This window comes from Salvelinus fontinalis, chromosome 35 (genome assembly GCF_029448725.1).
Source record: "Salvelinus fontinalis isolate EN_2023a chromosome 35, ASM2944872v1, whole genome shotgun sequence".
Classification (NCBI taxonomy): domain Eukaryota; kingdom Metazoa; phylum Chordata; class Actinopteri; order Salmoniformes; family Salmonidae; genus Salvelinus; species Salvelinus fontinalis.
Genome location: NC_074699.1, coordinates 12,341,010 through 12,361,446, shown reverse-complemented (window position 1 = coordinate 12,361,446; position 20,437 = coordinate 12,341,010). Strand labels below are relative to the sequence as shown.

Below are 20,437 nucleotides of genomic sequence, written 5' to 3'. Positions count from 1 at the left end.
TATATCCACTCTGAAATTATAGATGATGATAACAATAATAATGTCATTTTGTACCGGAATCTCAGTCATTACCTGCTGTAAAGTGCTTCTAATTGATACCTCCAGGGAGATAATGATTACAATGCCCTCCAGGAAGATATTATTGCAATATTAACCTTTGTATATACTTTTATGCAGAAGACTCTGGCACATTAAGTGATCTGTAAATCTTGCTTCTCTTGTAATGTCATTACAAAAGAATGGATATTCGGAGGTGTGCCCTTTTCCTGATTAAGTGTGTCCAGGGTTTTTGGTCGTCTCTGGGAAATTGATGGCATGGAACTGCAATTTCCGATGTCTCTTCTCTTACTGCGAAAAGGTTCTCAACCCTTGTCTCTGTGTCTCGCTCTTTGTTTGACCGTCTGGCAGCACGGTAGCCATGCGGCACTACGCTGGACTCCCCAAAACAAGACAATATTTTCCAAAGTACCAGCTATTTTTGGATGGGCCATTGCATCAGTGTTAATTGGGCTGCACCACAGTCACCACCAACATGGAGAAACATTTCTCTCTGCATCGTAGGGATGCTACAGGAAGGTTGCATGTCAGAATCTTTTGAGAAGCTCTGCAGCTGTAATCAGATTGAACTGAGATGAGATACTGTGCAGTACACAGTACTTTACTGTTATCTGTCCTGCTATCCCACTGTAAAGAAAAAAAAGGCTGATTTAATGATTAAGGAGGAGGAGACGGACCCTTGCTTAAGAGATCCTTCAGCACAGCAGCAAAGAACAAGTACTGCTGACATACTGCAAATGAAAACAAATTAATTCAGTGTGTGTGTGTGTGTGTGTGTGTGTGTGTGTGTGTGTGTGTGTGTGTGTGTGTGTGTGTGTGTGTGTGTGTGTGTGTGTGTGTGTGTGTGTGTGTGTGTGTGTGTGTGTGTGTGTGTGTGTGTGCATGCGTTGCAAGGGTAGTGATTCAAAACCCATAACACAGAGAGCACATCTAAAACTGAATCTTAAGAGTGAGCACAGGAAATTGACATTACAGCTAGCAGGCACGCTGTGGCCACTGCCCCCTAGTTTACCCCCTGTAATAACAAGCCACGGCCTCTGGTGTGCGCCGTAGTGAGTGTGGTTTTGATGGGAAGGTTGCCAATCATACTACATTTACTGTAGGTAAGCCTACAGGGTATGCAGACAAACAAATCCATAGCTACATGGCCATTGCTGAGCTTGATCACATTGACAAAGTATGGTTACACTTACATTTCTATTCATGTACAATGTTAATATTAGTTGTAGTATCTTTTCATCTTACCACAATGTTGTGCTATATATCTTCACTATAGGGTTCAGCTGGAAATATAAAGTGATCTCGCGTGGAGCCATATAAGCCCTGTTTCCAAGGATGGCTGATGGCCTACAAAGATTATCCTGGGGAATTTGTGTTCGGTAGCTCATATTTGTAACACAAGGTCACTGTCCTTCTGTGGTTGGTTACAAATAACCAACATAATTGTCATGTGATTACAGATTATTCGCTGGTAATTTAAGGCAGTTCTAATGTGTTGCATTTCCCTGACAAAGCAACACATTCCTTGTATTGTCTTATGTTGTTCTCCAGGGCTCCTCGGCTGACATGAACCTACTAAGACTCCCCTTTGTTCGCAGTAACTGGAAACCATTGGTAAGTGTACACAGAGGTTAGTCTGACAGGGACACTTGTGTGGCGCGGCAGCACCTTGCACTATTCAGCACTGCACTCTTATGTGTTGTCCGATGAAAGGAAATGCTACCAAAGGAGGTGAAAGTATAGAGGACCCTTTCTAAGGCTAGAAGCTTATTTCCAGGTGGATGTATAACACCTGTTCATCTGTTTTCTTTCGTTCTAGTTTTCCCACAATCACACACATTGTACCAGACCAGCTTAATGTATTGTGTTCATAGACATGCCTATATCTCTGAGGACATGACTATTGGATTGCCAATGCCAACCCAAGTTAGCTCAATGATAGTGGTCTCACTGGGGAGTAGCTTTGATTGAAGTGTTAAGGGGAGAGGCGCTATAGAGGAGGCATCACGTGTGTCCGGTGGAGGTCACCAATGGTCTGCAGGTTCTAATGATGTGCTAATAGCCACTGAGGAGGTCATTTGGAGCCATTAAGGAGCGCCTGTAGGTAGTTAACGGCCCACAGCATAACCCAGGCTCCTTAATGTTCCCACGGAGGCAGTTAGCCCTCTGTCACCAACGGCAGCTGCCTCGTTATTGCGATTAGAAACCAATTGATAGGTAATAGTAAAATATGATGGTTCACTGTCCCATAAATACAGTACAGTAGTAGTTGGAGTATGAGGGAGTTAGCTGGACTGCAGATGTAGGTCCTGGTTAAATCTATGTGATAACGGCACCCTCTGTAAAGGTATCACCTATGAGCTTATCAACTCAACAACAGAAGGGCAGCCATACTCCTATTTGGGTTGAGGCTTGGGTCATGTATCATTGTTTGCCAAGTGAGGGGAAGTCTGTCAGTAGTGGCCTAATTGTCAACCCATGTTTCTGATTTGTTAAGAAACTCATCACAGGAAAGTCTTTCCCTTCCCTTTTCTTCCTACGCCGTCGACTATGTTGTCATTGGTCTTGTTGTCCGAGGGTTCCTCCTAACACACAGTCGTTTACTTTACTTAGACATATGAGAATGATGGAGCCTATCAAACGAGGGATATTTTCAGCATGCCGTAATCATTATTAAATCCCTGATGCTGAACATTGTTCTTAATCAGTTTGAGTCAGATGTTTTCATTTAGATTTGTTATCTTCCAGTAGAGACATTGATTCAGATGATTTAAATTAGCATGCGTCCAGTTATCGGTCATAGGCAATACACTGCAATCAGTAACTCATCGAGAGAAGCTAAGGTTGATCAGTATATACACTTTATCCTGATAAATATAGGAATACAGTTTTCCCTAGTCTCACAATATGAGGATGACGAAACCTTAGACTTGAGCTCTAAATATTTGTCTCTGCAGTATTTGTGCGAAGCCTCATTAATGATCAGAACTGCCAAACATGTAGTGTACTCGGCCCCAGTCTGAAGGGAAAAAGATACAGTAGTGTGTTTGTGGAAATGTAAAAGCTTCACATACGGGATTGATGTAACCAATAATGATGAGATTGTGAAATGAATCCGGGCAATAGAAACGTTTGTTATAACAGTGCTCCTCATTTAGTGAATGTCATACTTGAAAGTGTAATTGATAGAAATTTGAAGTTACATTTTTAAAGTTTACAGTCATGGAGGGTTCAGAGAATCGAGTTGGTTAAAATTGCACTCAGTCCATTTTCATTTAAAGTAGGCTACTTTGAAAAAATGTCTTCATCAAAGACCTGGAACAGATTAATTATACTTTGAGAAACTCAATTTTAAGAAAGAAGCATCTTCTCTACGTATGAGCCACTCTGGTGTGTTTTCATTTAAATCTGAACTGGGCAAGAATTTACGTTTCAGTCTGGTTTCAAACACACACACACACAACATACAACACACACAACATACAACACACACACACACACACACACACACACACACACACACACACACACACACACACACACACACACACACACACACACACACACACACACACACACACACACACACACACACACACACACACACACACACACACACACACACCATCCTCATAATATGGGATGCACAGCAACATGAGCGTATTGCTACTATAGGTCACACTTTATTGCTATCATGTTGCATCAATGTTCTAAAATTGTTCTGTCTGTTACTAATAGTACTAATTTGCAATTGAGCTGAGGGTTTGAAATGACTACAAGCAGGGCCACATCCAAGAGTACACAGAGAGGAGACTGAAGGAGTAACATCTCAGTTTAGTTGAGAATTGAACAGTGGCGAGTCTGTTTTTCAAGCATGTTTTCTTGGATGCCTCCCAAGCATATAATACATAAGAAGAGCCATCTTCAGCTGGTAGTCAGAAACATCAGTCTAATGGGCCCGGAAGGACTGTCCAACACCCTGCTCTGTGCTCTCCTCCCTGACCCCTGACCCCTGGCCCCCCAAACCTTAGCTCTGTCGACCGCGTTGTTGACTTTTAGTATCTGTTTCCTCTGTCAAATCTCTCTCCTCCTATTCAAAAATGTAAAAGACACAAGTCAAGTTATTGGGAGGTGGTCCACATACAGGAGGCAGGGAAGTACCGGAAACCTCTACATGAGACATGCAGTAATGAAATATCAATTATCGGTGTATTCTTTTTCATAAATATTCATAATTTGTTTTTATATGAAGGAATATGATGATAGAAATAAAGGCTTGGTAGAGGTCCATTTCAAAAGTATCATCTTGAATGTCGGTCAAGAAGTGTATTGGTCTAAAGAGGTCTCTTGTTGTGACTCCCTTTTTCAGCTGGAGCACCTGTTGCTCAGTATAGGTAGAATAGTGCTGTAAAAGTTAACTGTAATCTTTACTCGTGTGTGACTTTTAGATGTTAAAATGTTGGCCTGATTTGCATATAGGCCTATATTCTATTTCCTATAGGCTACTGTATTAATTCAAGTTTTTTAAAACTCAAATTAAACATGAAAAATGATGTGTTGCCTGAATTGCACAGAAAAAGACAAAGGAACAAAATATATAGGCCATTAGGCGTGTATTTTAACTTAAGAGAATAGTTCAATAGTTCAAGGAAGTTAATGTTGTGTGTTCATGTGTTATTCCCTGCAACATAATGCACAATTATTTAAATGCAGGGTATGTTTATGGGACGTACCCGGGCTATATTGTTAGAAATGTGCATGTATAAATCCATATGGCAACTTCCTTTTGACCTGCTTTCACATCCCCGGTCGCATTGTCAAGCCTGTCACCGATAAAGAATCACTTGACTTGCTATAACAAGTTCAAAAGAAACCGAGAACGCGCTGTTGATCCATGAAGAATTGAGAAAAGGAACACCCCTACTGCTCTCGCTATCATTCCCATAGAGATAGCGATATTATTGATGGGTTGGTTATGCTAATTTCTTTAGAGACAAACTTTTATTTTGGAATTTGTTCAAAAAAGAATTTCATACACATCAAACTGGAAAATGCATGCTGGATTCCTAACCGTTTAAGGGGCAGCATGAGAATCCGATTTTCATAGTGAATAATGAATGTGGACTATCTTTAAAAAAATATGTTTTGTCTGGAAGGAAAAGAAAGCGCAGCCGCGTCCTTTCCTTCTGGATTATCTATTAATTTTCCACTGAAAAAAAGATAACACTATAAATGAAGAATACAAGAAAATAGAAAGTTAGAACTATGTAGGCTAACACAATCAAACATTGTAGTTACAAATAATAGTTACAAATAAACATACAGCATTATAGCCATAAAGCCAACAACTACTAGCTATCTGTTTTTACTCTGATTTAAAGTTACATTTTAAATCACAAGATGTCCAAGATTCAATACAGATATAACCCCCCCCCCCCCCCCCCCCCCCCCCCCCCCCCCAATTAGGCTCATTGTAGGCCCTACACTCACACTTGAATCAAGCTGTAACATACCAACGTCCATATCAATTTCATACACAGATGGAGTGGCATGTGCTCATAACACATTAGTTCACTGTCATACTACCACACTGAGCATTTGCATGTGAGTATCCTTGAGTCACACACCGCCTTGGCACAAGTGGAAAGGGGAGACCATACGCTCACAGCTGTTCTATCTCCCGTATAAATACGACCAGGGAGTCCGTTGTGGATTTCTGTCTGATTATATACAGGATTTGATATCATCTCGATCAATGCAATGATGTGTCCCATGGTTCGAGGACATTTTGAATAATCAATCCGTCTGCGTTTGGCCATCATCGCATCACTGTCCTCCTCTTTGTCGACCTCTCCACGTTTTCTGGCTCTTATCATCGTTCCAGAGTCACATACCCTTACATTACAGAAAACCAACCGTTCATATGAGTATTTGATACTTTTTATTATTATTACCAAACCGTTCCCACAATTACGCCATCATCGTTATATGATCCCATAAGAAAGAGTCTGTTTAAGCAATGGCTTTTGTCAACGCCGGAACACTGCATCTATAATTGCATTACATTCAGCTCCTTCCACCCCCTATAGAAACATAATATATCAAACCATCTTGGTGCGAACATTTAGGAGCATGAACGGTCGGCCAGTGCATCTCTGTCCTACCGCAAAAGTTATGCCAAAAAAAGTTTAGAGTCCTCGACGAAGAATACAGGTCTTTAAATCTTTTTCCCACGTTACTTGGAACCGTTGAGTGAGCGCGTTTAATATTGGACTTTTCTCTTTCTGTTTGAGTAAGGTACGAAGAACCCTTGTTCAACAGCTGAGTTGTTTTAAATATCATATTTACTAATAAATATGCTTAATTCCTAGCCTATGGCTGCAAAAAGCGCTCCCATGCATGGTGTTAGAATAAACCCGGTTCGTCAGGGCACCTGAAAAAAAAGCCTCCCTCAGGACTAGTTTGCGTTTGTATGCATGCGATTGGCAACATAACGGGCTTATTTACATTAAATACGCCACAAGGTTACAGTGAGATGAACGTCATTTTATCACTGATTACTTCTCTTAAGCACTAGAGCTGTGACTGATGCTCAGGACGCGCAGACTACACCGATTTACCCTGGAGTTTTTTTGTGAAGAAAAATACTTGAAATAGTTAACTGAAAAGGTAAGGACGTGTACTTTTACAACATTATATGTTTTCAGTTGTTATGTGTTCACTGCATGGTCCTGGACGACATGTATCAAAGCCAATTAGACACGGTGTCAACGTAACAAGACTGACAATGTGAATGGGTTCAGAGGAGAATAGACATATTTTAATAAGAGTGTTTACGGGAGCTCAAGGTCAGAAACAAGCTGCGAGGTTGGGAATCCTTTATTTTTTTACCGTAACACGGGGGAAATGTAGCCTACGATTAGAGTATTATTGTTTACGGTGTTATTTTATCTTGGGTTACGCTCTTAGCTCCAGCAATGCCGAATGCCGCAAGACCTATATCTATTTGCTGTGAATAACGCGGCGGACGACAATGGACTGCTTTTTTAACGGTACAATGCATTTCACCTACCAGATAGGGAGAGTCCAAGCTGAAATATGGAAATGTATTGTGATGCTGAGTAATTAGTATCAATGAACACGTTTGGCCTAGGAAAAAAACTGACCGAATGAAATAAAACGCTATTTTTTACTCAGGATACGTGCGGAACAGTTAGAGAGAGAATTCTGTATTGGACAATCGTAACAGGTCCGAAGCGCACTTTTCCCCCTTCAGCGAAAGAAAATGATCCGGTCAATCATATGGACATGCCTCATTATTCAATGAACACAATCTCTCACCAAGGCATCGTTTACAGACAGGAGTTTCTTCGCGCTACTCCAAATTTAAAGGTAAGAAGTGCGAAGCTTACGCATGGGTTTAGGGGGTTCGGAATGGTAACTCGAAGACGTTTCGCTTTTGAAAGTCAGTCAATTGTTATTTCTATTGTATCATCTCAGTGGGGCCTGTTTTCTACGTGATTAAAAAATACAGTATAATTAAATATCCATAGCGGTGACGTTAGCATGCGGGGTTGTCAGGGGGGAATCGCATAGTCTACATAATGAAAGCATGGGAAGACGTTGAACAGCGACTCAGAACCAACTATTCTCTTTTATATTTCAATGATTTCATAATAGTCACATATAAAAGTTGTATATTCCAGACGTTTAAGATAGACAACGGAGTGTGCATTAACGTATTGGACACATGACATGCATAACACAGGCAGATATTTGCGACTACTTTTAAGGAAGTATAAACTGTTCCCCATCCAATCTGCTTCGAAAACTTTCTCATCACATCCCTAGGGGTTTTGCTTAGAATTTCAGCTAACCTGAGTGCAGATTGTTGGAGAAATAGGATCAAAGTTATCCGCTGCATGCCATGTGTCAAAACTTGTGAGATGGAAGAGCCGGTGAGACCTGCCATTTTGTGCTGTGATCGACCTCTTATGAATAGCAGCCATGCATTATGCTTTGAGGAACGTTATGATGGCATTCAACAACTGAGGGCTAACTGTCATACACGCTTTAAAACCTTTTATGTAGACACAACACGCATATTCCTGGAGAAATTAAGATTTGAACGACTGATTCAAAACGCAGTTGCTTGGGGAAATGTATCCAAATGGTAAAAGTTATAGCGATTCGGAAACGAATAGAATAGACACCCATGACAAATAATTTTATGAAAATGACGTAGCCTAGCCAATAACTTAATCGGTGACGAGGTCGAGTCTAGCAAGTAGCGTATGCCATAACCTTCATAGCTATATACGTTCACGTTGTCTAATTTAAATGTTCCAAAATATAAATTATATATTTAAAGTGCATATAGACTGTTGGTGTGGGTTTAAATGTTTTGTTCTTGCGCTGTGAATCTCAAATCTGTCAGGATAAATATATTCCCATACATACTGATAACCCCCAAATGTTAAAAGTGCCTTAGTACGAGTCTATTATGTATCATTTCGTGGAATAAAACACATGCTCCGTTGCAGGGGCACTACCAGTGCTTCAAACTCTCCCCTGGTAGGACTAGTCTGCAGGTGTCTCTCATCCAACCGAGCAGCCTTTCACCTTGAGTAGAAGGGAGCGATCCTCCCATGTAAACACAGAAGAACCAGGTTTGAGATTAACCCAGCTCGAAGGCAGCAATTTAAAACAGTAGCCTAGGCTACAATGGCTGATAAAACACATGACCCCCTTAACCGTAACGTAAGTGTTACACAACGTCCATCACATTGTTTTACTTTTTTTTTGTATCTTCCGCAAAGTTGAGTTTGCGAAAAATGTTTATTCCTTAGATTCATTGTCAAGGGAAATGAACAAATAGGATGCACAGATGCACTGTCCGAGTTAGCCACTGTCATTGTTTAATGGTATTTGCCAGGCGGATATTATGTCTGTAATAGTGTCTGGGCGTGAACCTTTTTGTGTCAGTTCTTTTTATTTTCTTATTGAGATGAAATAGCGATGGACAACAGTCACACTGGAGTGCACTGAATTCCAGATCGGGGCCCTACAGTAGCCTCCATGCAATTACCGATAGTTAGGAGAATGACAATGAATTGTGAGAGGTGTTATGAGGGAAGAGAAAGTGTGACTTTACTAACTGGCATGTAGTTGCAGCTCCTGTGTGTGTTGTCCTGGAGATACTTGACTGGTAGTTGACTGTCTGCTACAAAATGTATTTTATTATTACATTATTATTACTATTAATATTATCATCATCATTAATTATGCAACAATTCCATGAATTGTATGACAAGCTATCACGTTTCACATAGCTCAAACAATTGCTTTTACACATTCAACATTTTCGTCATGTGTACACTCTATTGTGAATTTGGTATTATATTCCTAGTCCAATTTTTAAACATGCTTTGTTCTCATATAAATCACATTCCTAAGCATCACCAGTGCTGTGTTTGATCTAGTTCGTCAGCCTGTTTAGTGGTTCAGTATTGCAATGTATCCTATTGTACCTGTGTCTGTGTTCCGTGGGTGATGACAAGCTACGGTAATGCACATCTTTAGGGGGAGAGAGAGCGAGAGAGGCGGATGAGAGAGGGCATGGCATGGGCATGGCATCAGTGCTCCTCTCCGGACCTGTCAGTCTGCAGCCAGTCAACTGTAGCCGGAGCAGGAGAGCAGTCAGAGACGTGATCAAACAGCCATCCCACTCTTAAATGATTCTCGGCTCCTTTAATTGGTCGAAATTGTCTTCCAGATGTACGGCAGTAGCCAGGGTCTCTTGTGGGACGGTATGGCAGGCGAGGCCTGGTGATTAGGTATTAATTGATATGTGCAGTGGAGCCCCCATCCCCTCTGGCTCCAAAGGCTAAGGCCTTTACCCCGGTGGCTGTGTGCTCCCTTCACCCCCCCCAACCCCCCCAGTCTAGTTTGGCAGGCAGGAGGGGTTGTTTCAGGAGGGGGCTGGAAGGCAGGCTGGGGGCATAACACATAACAAATAGGCGCTAGGCTATGGTAAGCCTTGTAGTATGGTGACCTTGATTTAGAAGGTACACTTTGGAGAGATGGTCTTCTGTCAAATGTCATGAGCCCTGTTTGAGCACACAAGTGCTACAGAGATGAGCCGTTCACATCTCATGTTTGTGAAGTTAGGTCCCGTTTTCGTCTGTAGGCTGTGGCTCTCAACAGTTCTCTGCTCATGTGTGTCGTATAGCATATATTTTAAAAGGTGTGTGTGTATGTGTGTGTGGATATGAGGGCGACAAGGATGTGAAAGTCCAACGTTTCTGCGGATAGCAATCGTAGACGTCAGTGTGATCTAAGAATAAAGACTGGGCCGACAGATGAGGTGATGACGGATGAGCTTGACTCAATTGCCTCATGCCAGGGTGCCACCAGAAGGAGCGTCTGTCTGTCTGGAAAGAGGGAACGAGGGAGAGGGAGAGCGAGAGCACACAGGAGAGAGGGAGCGAGGGGTTTGCAGTGCTAGAGCGCAAACGAAGAGGTAGGCCTCTGATTAAAAAGAAAGTTAGGCTGGTAAAAGGAGTAACACCAGCTTGAAACACATACGTGATAGCTAGAATTTGTAGATATATTCACAGATATTTTCTCCTTCTCTTTCTCTCTCTCTCTCTCTCTCCCTCCCGGTCTTCCCAGGGGTTCTGGGATAGATCTATATGGATCGTGGACCTAAGTATCTAGATTGATGTTTACGCTCAATAATAGAATGTGTTAAGTTGGACTAGTCTACCCATCCTTGGGAAAGATGAGCAGCTTGTGCTTTGGCCTCTGCCTTTGTCTAAGTGATCTATCTAATCACACACGTCCACAGTAGCCATTAATCTGTGATTTTTCAACAACAAAAAAATACAAAATACAATATTAGAATACCTCCTGAAATGTCCCCTTTGCATACAGTACCCCAGTCAACAGACAGTTTTGCAACATTAAAGCCTATTTTTTTTTTTAAACGTTTATTAGCATTTGGATTTATAAATGTGCTGCACATTGTGTCAAGACTGTTTCCTTTTGATCTGCAAAGGAGCACAAAATTACAGCCATGTCATTTTTGTAGACAACAGCTTAACACAAACAGGCAACCACCCATCAATCACGTGTTCTGAAGCATGGCATTGTGTTATTTAGCATTCTCCCCGGCGTGCCTAAAAGAGTGGTAAATATCTGCAGTCCTGCTGGGGGTTGACTCCAGAACTGTGTGTGGGGGGGGGGGGGGGGGGGGGGGGGTTGGGGGGTTTGGGTGATGGAGGATGTCGGGAGGATGTGGGGTGGGGGGCAGTTACTGAAGGAAATATGTAGTATGAGATCTCTCCAGCCCTATGCGGGCTTCAACGATGTCTGTACTCTGACTTTGTAAAGGTCGTGACCTGCTGATCGCTAGTTAGTGCATTTTGGGTCTATGTAGAGGGGACCCTGGTGGCTTGTTGCAGAGAAGTAAGAAGACCCTGCACCTTTAATTATGATCAAGAGGTTTTCTCCAAAGGACAGAGGCGTAGCAGTTATGTTGCCTCGTAAATCTGCCCCTGATGCCGTATATTGTGTTGAACTATTAATGTATACTATTATACTGCATATTCAGCTGCCTCTTCAGGACCTGATTTGCATAATTGGATCTTTAATGAAACTTGCCTTGTGGAACAAAAAAAAAAAGAAGAAAAACACGATAGGCAAACCCCTGTGTATATTTGTTTGGAGAAGTACTACTTGGACTTTAAAATAAGGGGGGCTTTAAAAGCGAGTGACCTGCGCACCACACACATCAGTGGCGGTGCTACAAATAGGATGAGAAGTGCCTCTGAAAGCTGTACATTCCCAGCCAGGTCTCGCGGGTTATTACTACAATAGCCTGGGGGATTTTAGGTTCTATGTCTACACTCATTTCGTATACTTGTTACACAGGGAAGATGGGTCTTTTGTAGAGGAGCTGCGCCGCTCGGCTGTCGGAATTCCTCTGTCGCAAATATTTTGACAATTCCTAATCAGGAGCAGTCAGATATTAGGAGTGCCGAGTGCCTTTGCTTTCTTGGGGCTGTGAGAGTTTCAAAGCCAGGTCTTTTTTCTGTCCTCTTGCATATGCGTGAGAATCACTGTGTTTGACTGTTTCTGTGATCTTTGTAGTGTGTTTGTTGATATGCATGATACACTATATAAGAAATATAGGGAGAATGTTTTCAACATGTTTATATTCTATGTGTGTGTGTGTGTGTGTGTGTGTGTGTGTGTGTGTGTGTGTGTGTGTGCGCCTTTACGGGACTTCTGCTGTGTTCTCCAACTTGTTTGTGGGTAAGAGGGTATTATGTTTAATTGGTTAATTAAACTCCAGAGTCATTTTTCCTGGACTTCAACAAGTTGAAGGTTAAAAAGCTACTGGTGCCGTTTTCAAATAAACGTGAGAGTCATATATAATGACATGTTATTTGTCCTGCGTTTGAAGGACCTATCGTTTAAAAGTGAATGAAAAAAAAAGAAGCGAGCTGGCTTTTTATCAGCACAGCAGAAGAGGAGCAATTTAGCAGCACTATAGCACAAGTGGTTTTTATCCAGGAGGGGAAGAGTTGTGAATCAGCCACCAATGTTAAAAACGTATAACAACCAAATGGTGATGATGTATCATAGTGCGAGGGGGCCAAAACACTCCCTCTACTCCAGAGACATAAGAGTGGATCGTGTGTCAAAGCAGTTTACAGGTTGCCATTAGAGCCATGCTAGGGAGAGAGAGAGAGAGTGAGGTGGAGGACAAAAAATAGGCTCAAGTGCGTTAGCTAGCATTGAGCTGCCATTTACTCAGGGTGTGCAGAACCCCCCCCTATCTCTTTATTTCTCTCTCTCTTTCCCTCCCCATCATTCTCTCTTTCTCTCTCTCTTCCTCCACTGCCTGTGTGCTCATGGGGAGTTTCAGGCTGGTGCAGTTTGTTCTCCCAGGTGGACCTGTATTGTATTAGACCCTCAGCACCCCCTCCCAGACCCCCCTCACGTGTAATTCCTTGAGGAGATGCCTGGGCCTGAGTTGCTGTATTGTCTCCCTGCCCCCCCCGTGGACCGAGCGCTCCCGCTGTTGAATCTCTCGGTAATGATGTCACAGCGATAGTGGAGGGGAGCAAATGTCTCCTGATTCCACCATTTAACGGCTGGCTGAATTGGCTGATAATGATAGCATTGGCGTCTCCAGGCTCGGAGACGGATCAGGCCCTGTGAATTAGTGGCTCCTAACCAGAGATAGAGAGAGGAGGAGGGAGAGAGAGAGAAAGAAAGAAAGAGAGAGAGAGATAGAGAGGGGGAAGAGATGATCTGACAGTGAGGGCGAGAGAGAGAGGGGGGACAGAGAGAGAGAGAGAGGGAAGAAAAGAGAACAAGACAGTGAGGAGGGGATGAGGTACTTAGCTATGTCTCTGGACTGCTTTTGAAAAAGCTTCTGGAGATTTCAATGGCAGTGTTGATAAATGTGGCTTGATAAAAGTCAGTCAAATGTCGGCCTGTCTGCACACCTCTATTAGGCTAGGGGACATTTGTAATAATGGCCAGTTGGAGTCAAACAGAGAGGTATAATGTCAGCTCGCACAGAATATACTGTAACTCCCAATCAAACGTGTATTTCTATGTGAAGGCCTACTGTATTTCTGGTCTATCATTTCAAATCATTGTCTTGGAATTAGCCGCTGATTTATCTGGTGCAGTCTATGGATGTGTATTTGAGGAGCATGTGGGAATACGGTTGCAAGTTTGCTCTTTATTTGTGTATTGCACTTTATTAACACAGATTTATTCGATGCCGTGTATATCGTCTGCCTTTTTATAACATTTAAAACTGAGCGCATTAGCCTGCATTTTAAAAACACAAGTTTCCCCCTGAGATGCACTAATACCATATTACTGTTTTCCATGGATGCTAAAGTAAATATGTAGGCCTAAAGGCACATTAGGATTCCCAGCTTTGAACACATGCTCTTTTGTGAAGGCTGGCACTCACTGGCCACATCTTCAGGTCAACAGTGTCATAAGAGGGAGCAGGGCAGCTTGTTTTTTTTTGTTTGCACAAATATTGAATATACATTTATTTGTATATTTATGACATGCTCTGCTTGTCCAAAAGCTGGGAGGTACTCGCTCCCCCCCAAAAATGTGGGCTGCGAGTGTCACCAAAGAAGGGCTCTTTTAGAAGGCTCTGGGAACATCTCACATTCCACGAAGGAGGCCTTTTTTTTTAAGAGACAAGGTATGTGGTCCTGTGACTGCTGGACTTAAATTCACATCGAACGCACGCACGCACGCACGAACGCACACACGCACACACACACACAATCAGTAGTTCCCACCTGCTGTTTTAAAAACAGGAGAACAGGCACTGTGTGGGGAGAGCTGTCAGTCCTGTGTGAACCACTTTAAAAACTGCAGCTCAAGGTGTGAGCTAAATAGTATTTACTTTAGGGAATTTGTCTTTATTTATCTGCGTTATTACCTAGGTGAATTTAAAAGGGCTTTTGGAGAGAATTCCCCTGACACGTAGCTTCTTTTTTTTTTACCCCTTTTAAGTGTTAAGATGTGCTCGTACCCCTGCCGCAGCAAACCCTTAACAGATCTCCCGCAATTTCTGATGATTCTCATAAATCAGCCTTTTTTTCTCCCGTCTTTTTGTTTTCTTTCTATTCCTTCTTGATCATGAGACGTTGTTTTCTCCTCTCATTTCTCTGTTTCATCTCTTTGTTATGTCGTTCACACCAATCGTTGTAATGGGGAGAAAGCTAAGTGGAAGTGCTGGGCCACAGTCTTGGATGCTTTCTCCTGTTTTAGTAAATAGGACTGTCAGTGTGGATCAGGCAGGAGCCGTGTAGGCAACACTATCCTCGCTCCACTCAAAGGCCCATCCTCCACTAGAGTTTGTGATAAACAGAGGACTTTGAAGAGAAACACTCCACAAGAGAAACCAAGTTGTTTTGGAAGAAATGTGCATGTGTCTCTGTCCATGGGAATAGAACACAGTGATAGACTTAGAGAGTGAGTGGGAAAGAGTTCACCCATGAGGTTAGTCATCCGTTCACTATGTGCTCCTACAAACGTTGGCCAAGTGACCGTGGTTCCATAGTGCGTTGAACCTGAGCTCACCCTGACCGGCTCTCTGCACAAGGGGCTCACACCGGTCCCTTCACGCGTTAGCCTCTCTGTGGTCAGGTGGTTTCAGACAAGTCTTTGTGTTGTCTTTGTAATGATTGGGTTGTACCCACAGACCTCCAATAGCCTGGTGTGAGGCCCAATCCCAAGTTCCTGGAGTTCTACAGTTCTTCACACTGTATTCCCCATGTAGCCACCTCATCATCTGGGAGATTAAGCTAATGATGACCACACAGATGATGTACTTGTTAGAGTGGTGAACTCGCCTGGTGTTGATAGTTTAGGCTTTTTATGTGGGGGGGGGGGGCATCATTAGTGCAATGAAATATCTTCTCTGTTTAAATTTGCATGATGATGGTTCTGTGACCAGTCATCGTTAGATCAACCAGGCACAGCCTAGGTTGTAGAGAAGATTCATGTGTTATTCCCCAACCCCGCCGTCGTGGGAGGTCTCTGTTAAAACGCTAAACACCCCCCCCCCTCCCCCAGTGACGTTCTGGACCGATCCATTTCAGCGCCGTCGGATTGGGAACGTTTTCCGGAGATTTGGGTGGAGTTTATTCCTCTCTCTCTCACTTTCCTCTGATTGCTGTAGCCTCGGGGCTCTCCAGCACACACTAGATCCCTGTGATTATATTAATGGCCTCCCGCTCTGAGGCGGAGGCAAAGGACCCACAGGATAATGGGCGTCAGCGTGGAGCGGTGGGTTGGGAGATGGATCTCTGACCATCGGGTCGTAGGTTGAAAGGCTCAGGTGAAGGAAGCTGCTCTTGGTCCTCTTGGGCGGGGTGCTTAGCGGGGAAAGTGTTAGTGAGTGGATGCCCAGACTTGCTGGAGTATGGCAACATGAGAAACACATGTATGAAATCTGGAATGAACCGTAACAGTAGAATTACTATACTGTAGCTAGGTAATAGCAGACGTTGGCTATCGTTTTCAGAGCTGGCTGATTATAAGCGCTTAGGTAATGTGGATCATCATTTTGCGTTTATGATAGCGACACAGTGGGATTTAATTTTGTCTGTGTTGGTTTCCAATTCTATTTATCTTTAGCAGACGGTATAGGGACAGAACCCAAAGGTTTGTACATACTGCATGAATGTGTGTATGTTTGTGTGATACGCCGAATCTTGTGCGTGCTTTGTAGTTGTAGTACAATGCCTGAGGTACTTTGATATGGGTCATGTAGCTGTACCCCCCCAGGCCCTGGATCGTATCCGGTGGGAGTCCCTCTCCTGCTGGGGAGCACATTTGATCCAGGCAAGGCCGGTGCTAGCATGGAGCCGAGAGGGGTCAGGCCCGTCCTCACTCTCTTTTTCATCCAATTTCCCCGGCTGCAGGCGGCGCGCTCGCCACGCTTTTGTTGTCAGAGGTAATCTGTGAAGTGATCTTAATTATGGAGGTTCGGCCTGTTTTTTTCTGTTTTTTCTTACACGCTTTTAATCAAACAGCGTAGTTAGTTAGTAATGAGGATGAGGGAGGAACGGTGCGTCTGCTTCCCCATGCTGCTGGGTGTCGGGAAAGAGGAATAGGAAGCGTAAAGAGAGGAGCGTACCAATATATTTATCATACCATCATACTGCGTTTATTTAGGACACGTTAACAATGCGACACATTTGTGATGGATTATCTTCCCCAACAGAATTGTCTCGTTTAATTCTCGAGAGATTTTGCTAATTTACACAAATAACTATTTAGAAGCCAGTCCAAGAGTCAGAAGACCCAAAATAGTCCCGAACATGAACCCAGTAAACATGACTTCAACCATACAACATCACCATTCATGTTGTTGGACAAGCAATGAAATGACTGACTGATTTAATGAATAAAAGGCTAAATTGAAAAGACAAGAGGGAGGGGCAGGTGTGGGAGGATTGGTGGGGTGGGGTGGGGGGGGGTAGATGGAATCCATTACACATAAACACCCTTAGCATTGATGGGATGATCCAGAGGGATTAGATTGGAAATCCTGATGGACGTTGAAAAGGTGACCACATGGAGGGAGGGCTGCATAATGAGCCCATTGGCAGATGCTCGAGAGTGGAGAACCTCACCCGGCCCCCAAGGTCAAACGGGGAGTCACATCCAGGTCACAGGAGGTCAGAGGACAGCAGCCTTAGTTAGAACACAGCGTACTGGAGGCTCAATGTTAACCGCTTAACAAAATCCTGGTTGACTGAAAGACTTCTGTTGACGTCTCCCTGTGGTTTGGGTGCTCGTTTTCTAAAGCTGCGTGTGTTCGTAGTAAACTAACATTTGTGTGCATTAACCTTCATGTGGATGTGACGAAGACAGTCTTTCGAGAATGTTACTACTCTGAACCTATGGGATTTCCGTTAAGGAATAGTTCACCACCTGGGGGACTTTGATGATCTAAACTCTAAACTGTGTATCGTGGTGTCTTGTTTTAGCCGTGACTTTGGCTTTCGGTGGAACCCTTGTGCGACCAGTACCGGAGTAGGACTTGAGGGATTAAGCAAGCTCTGGTTTCCAGAGTTAGGCCTGGCTAATTTAGACAGGGTCACTATGCCAGAGACTGGGGTTAAACGGTGTGACTGTGGAGGTCAACAGTAATTAGCTTCCATATGACCCACTGTGTGTGTGTGTGTGTGTGTGTGTGTGTGTGTGTGTGTGTGTGTGTGTGTGTGTGTGTGTGTGTGTGTGTGTGTGTGTGTGTGTGTGTGGGTGAGTGTGTGTGCGTGCGTGCGTGCGTGTTAGACAGAGAGCGAGAGAAGGGTGGAGGCTGTGTGTGTGTACGTTTGTTGAAGAGTTTTAGGAGTGTGCTTGTGTGTGTGTGAACAAAGGGACAATTGCAGATAGCATCACTTCTCTGTAGCTCTCTCTTGTAATTGTGTGTCTCTTCAAGTGTTCCCAATTCACATCCTTCTATGGCCAACTCACATCTTGTCCTTATATTATTAAAGGTGGCCTCCGTGCTTAAGGAAGACCGACAGATGGCCGTTTTCATAAATCATGCTTATAAGATGATTCTAGAAATCACCAGCCACTATCTCACTTTGGTTACAGTAGCTTACATTCTTACAGGCCTGTCGTTGCAGGGGTTAAAACCGTCCCTACCCTCCGCATGTCAATTATTATTTCAGAGTCAAGACACCGATGACAACCTTCAGTAAAATAGAACAACATGTTAGAAAATGGGTGGCTAACTGTTAAAAAAAATGCAGCAATCCTTTCTTTGCTACCTCCTGTATGTGTAAGCCTCCCTCTCTTACTCTAACGTGTGTTCTTGTGCTTGGCTGAAAGTTGCTCATAACAGGGTGTTAAATATATAGCAGTAAGAAGGGGGGTAGGGGGGAGATTATGTCTGTTTGGTTGCACTATTCCTTGATGTATGCACCATGTCAGGCAGCCATTGTCTCCTGGGTAAAGAATGATAGTTCAAATACCTACCATCTCTCCCCTGGTGCTCCAAATGCTTGGCTTTGAAGTTTTTATAATCCATCTGTCATCTTCGAGCAGGGAGGGCACATGTTCTGTACTGCTCAATTACAGAATCTTCTTTTGCCAGCTACAATGAGACAGGAAGCAAATAATATGGGCGACCCAAAAGGGAGAGGAGTTGGAGAGGAATCGCTCGAAAATGCTGCATTCCTGGCGTTCTCACGCACTTGATTGTGTCCCTCTCTCTCATAACAGGAGAACAAAGCGTGTTTGTTGTGGGTGGAAAGTCTGAAACGCTTCCTACCGTTACAATTATGAAGAATTTGATTGAATGCTTATTGTTTCAAGGACAGCGATTTCGCCACTTTTTGGGCGAGTCAAACATTCACTATATCCACTTAAGAACACTAACCTTACAGCTTATTAATCAAATTGTATTTGAAATTAAGATTAATCTGCTACAAGAAACAAAGGGTAATATATGTTGGCTTGGCAAGTGAGAAAATGTGCATTTTGATGACGCATTATTCGTTCCTTGCACACAGAGTAGTATATATGTCGTCAGTTTGATGTTCATTCTAATGAAGTTTTTTTGCAGTGCATGGTGCTGAAATCCTCTTTAATTGGAGAATACTGTGTTGCAGTGCTTTAAAGCTACACTGAGGAGCCTAGAACTTCCGATACCCTCGCTTCAACAGAAAAATAACAACAGCAGCAGTTGCAAATTAGACCTCAGAAACATTTCTTCTTCAGGAGAAAGAGGCTTTTAATTATTTTACCTTTAATACACAACACTGTTAGATCTCTCGGTCTTATTTCATATATTTTCTGAAAAGCCCCAAAGAAGTCTCAAAGAAGATGAAAGATGGACAAAAATTGACATTTTACATTCTTTTGTTGCCTTTGAATCTTCAATATGTTGCCTGTAATTGTCTCATACTACGGTATGTATCTTCATTTATGGAGGAATAATACATTGGGCCTTTCTTCCTAAATAAAAGCAGCACCCATCTGCTGTTTGAGCCACTCCTGGTTGCCTGCTCCTCACAAAAAGAATACTTGTCCTAATGACTTCCACATATTTTGAAATCTCCCTTTTGAAATTGGTCTTGGCAGATTATTTGCAGGTACTTGAGTTGCATCTGTTTGCAATTTTGCAATGCGGAAGACTTTAATGCAGCGCTCGGTGGGAGCCGAGGAGAGGGGCTATTTTAATCCCAGAGTAACACCGGCTATCATTACACTTGCCTAGGCCCTACCTTGCCCGGGTCCGTCTCACCCAAGCTGGGTCGAAAAATAGGAGACATTGGAGGGGTCAAGGTCAAGATCTCCGTGGGTCAGGTTTAGTGTGCCCTTCCTTTAGTGAAGCCGCACTGTCTGCCCTGATAACTGGTCAGTCCCCTTGCAGTGACACGGCCCTCTCCAACGAGATGGGTCCTTTATAAAAGAAGTGATTAGGAATCGAAAGCTGAACTCATTGTGACTTCAGTCCTTATTATTTCTACCATGTGGCGGGCAGCTGACTGGCTTAAGACGGTTTTTTTCTTTTGTGTTCTTTTTCCCCCTTCATTCAACTGTAATAACTTACCCTATTGTCCCACCCAGGATATCAGGACATAACCAAGGCTGCCAAACTGGGATTGTATAGGTGGTTACAATTACATTCATTAGATTTCATCAGGGGTGTTTATGCAGTCGGACGATAAATGAAAAAGACGACCTTTCAACTCCTTTCTTTGTTTTGTATTTTTTGTTCTTTTTGTTTTATTAGGAGTGAGGGGAGGGCGATGCCAGAGGAGGAATTATGTTGAAAGTGTATGCCTTGCAACTTTTTCCC

At 43.1% G+C, this 20,437-nt stretch overlaps 1 protein-coding gene across 10 annotated transcripts in view; it reads left to right on the top strand.

Moving 5' to 3' along the window:
• Positions 1-6,072: 6,072 nt before the first annotated feature.
• Positions 6,073-20,437, top strand: part of LOC129834324 (zinc finger protein 536-like) — a 78,709-nt gene continuing 64,344 nt past the window's right edge. For 6 of the 10 annotated variants that reach the window (XM_055899214.1, XM_055899212.1, XM_055899209.1 and 3 more), the window contains exon 1: positions 6,773-7,449. The gene's annotated coding sequence lies outside the window, so the exon portion shown is untranslated. Of the gene's footprint in view, positions 6,727-6,772; positions 7,450-20,437 lie in introns of those variants that run through there. The other 4 variants (XM_055899213.1, XM_055899210.1, XM_055899207.1 and 1 more) reach the window with 2 other exon arrangements.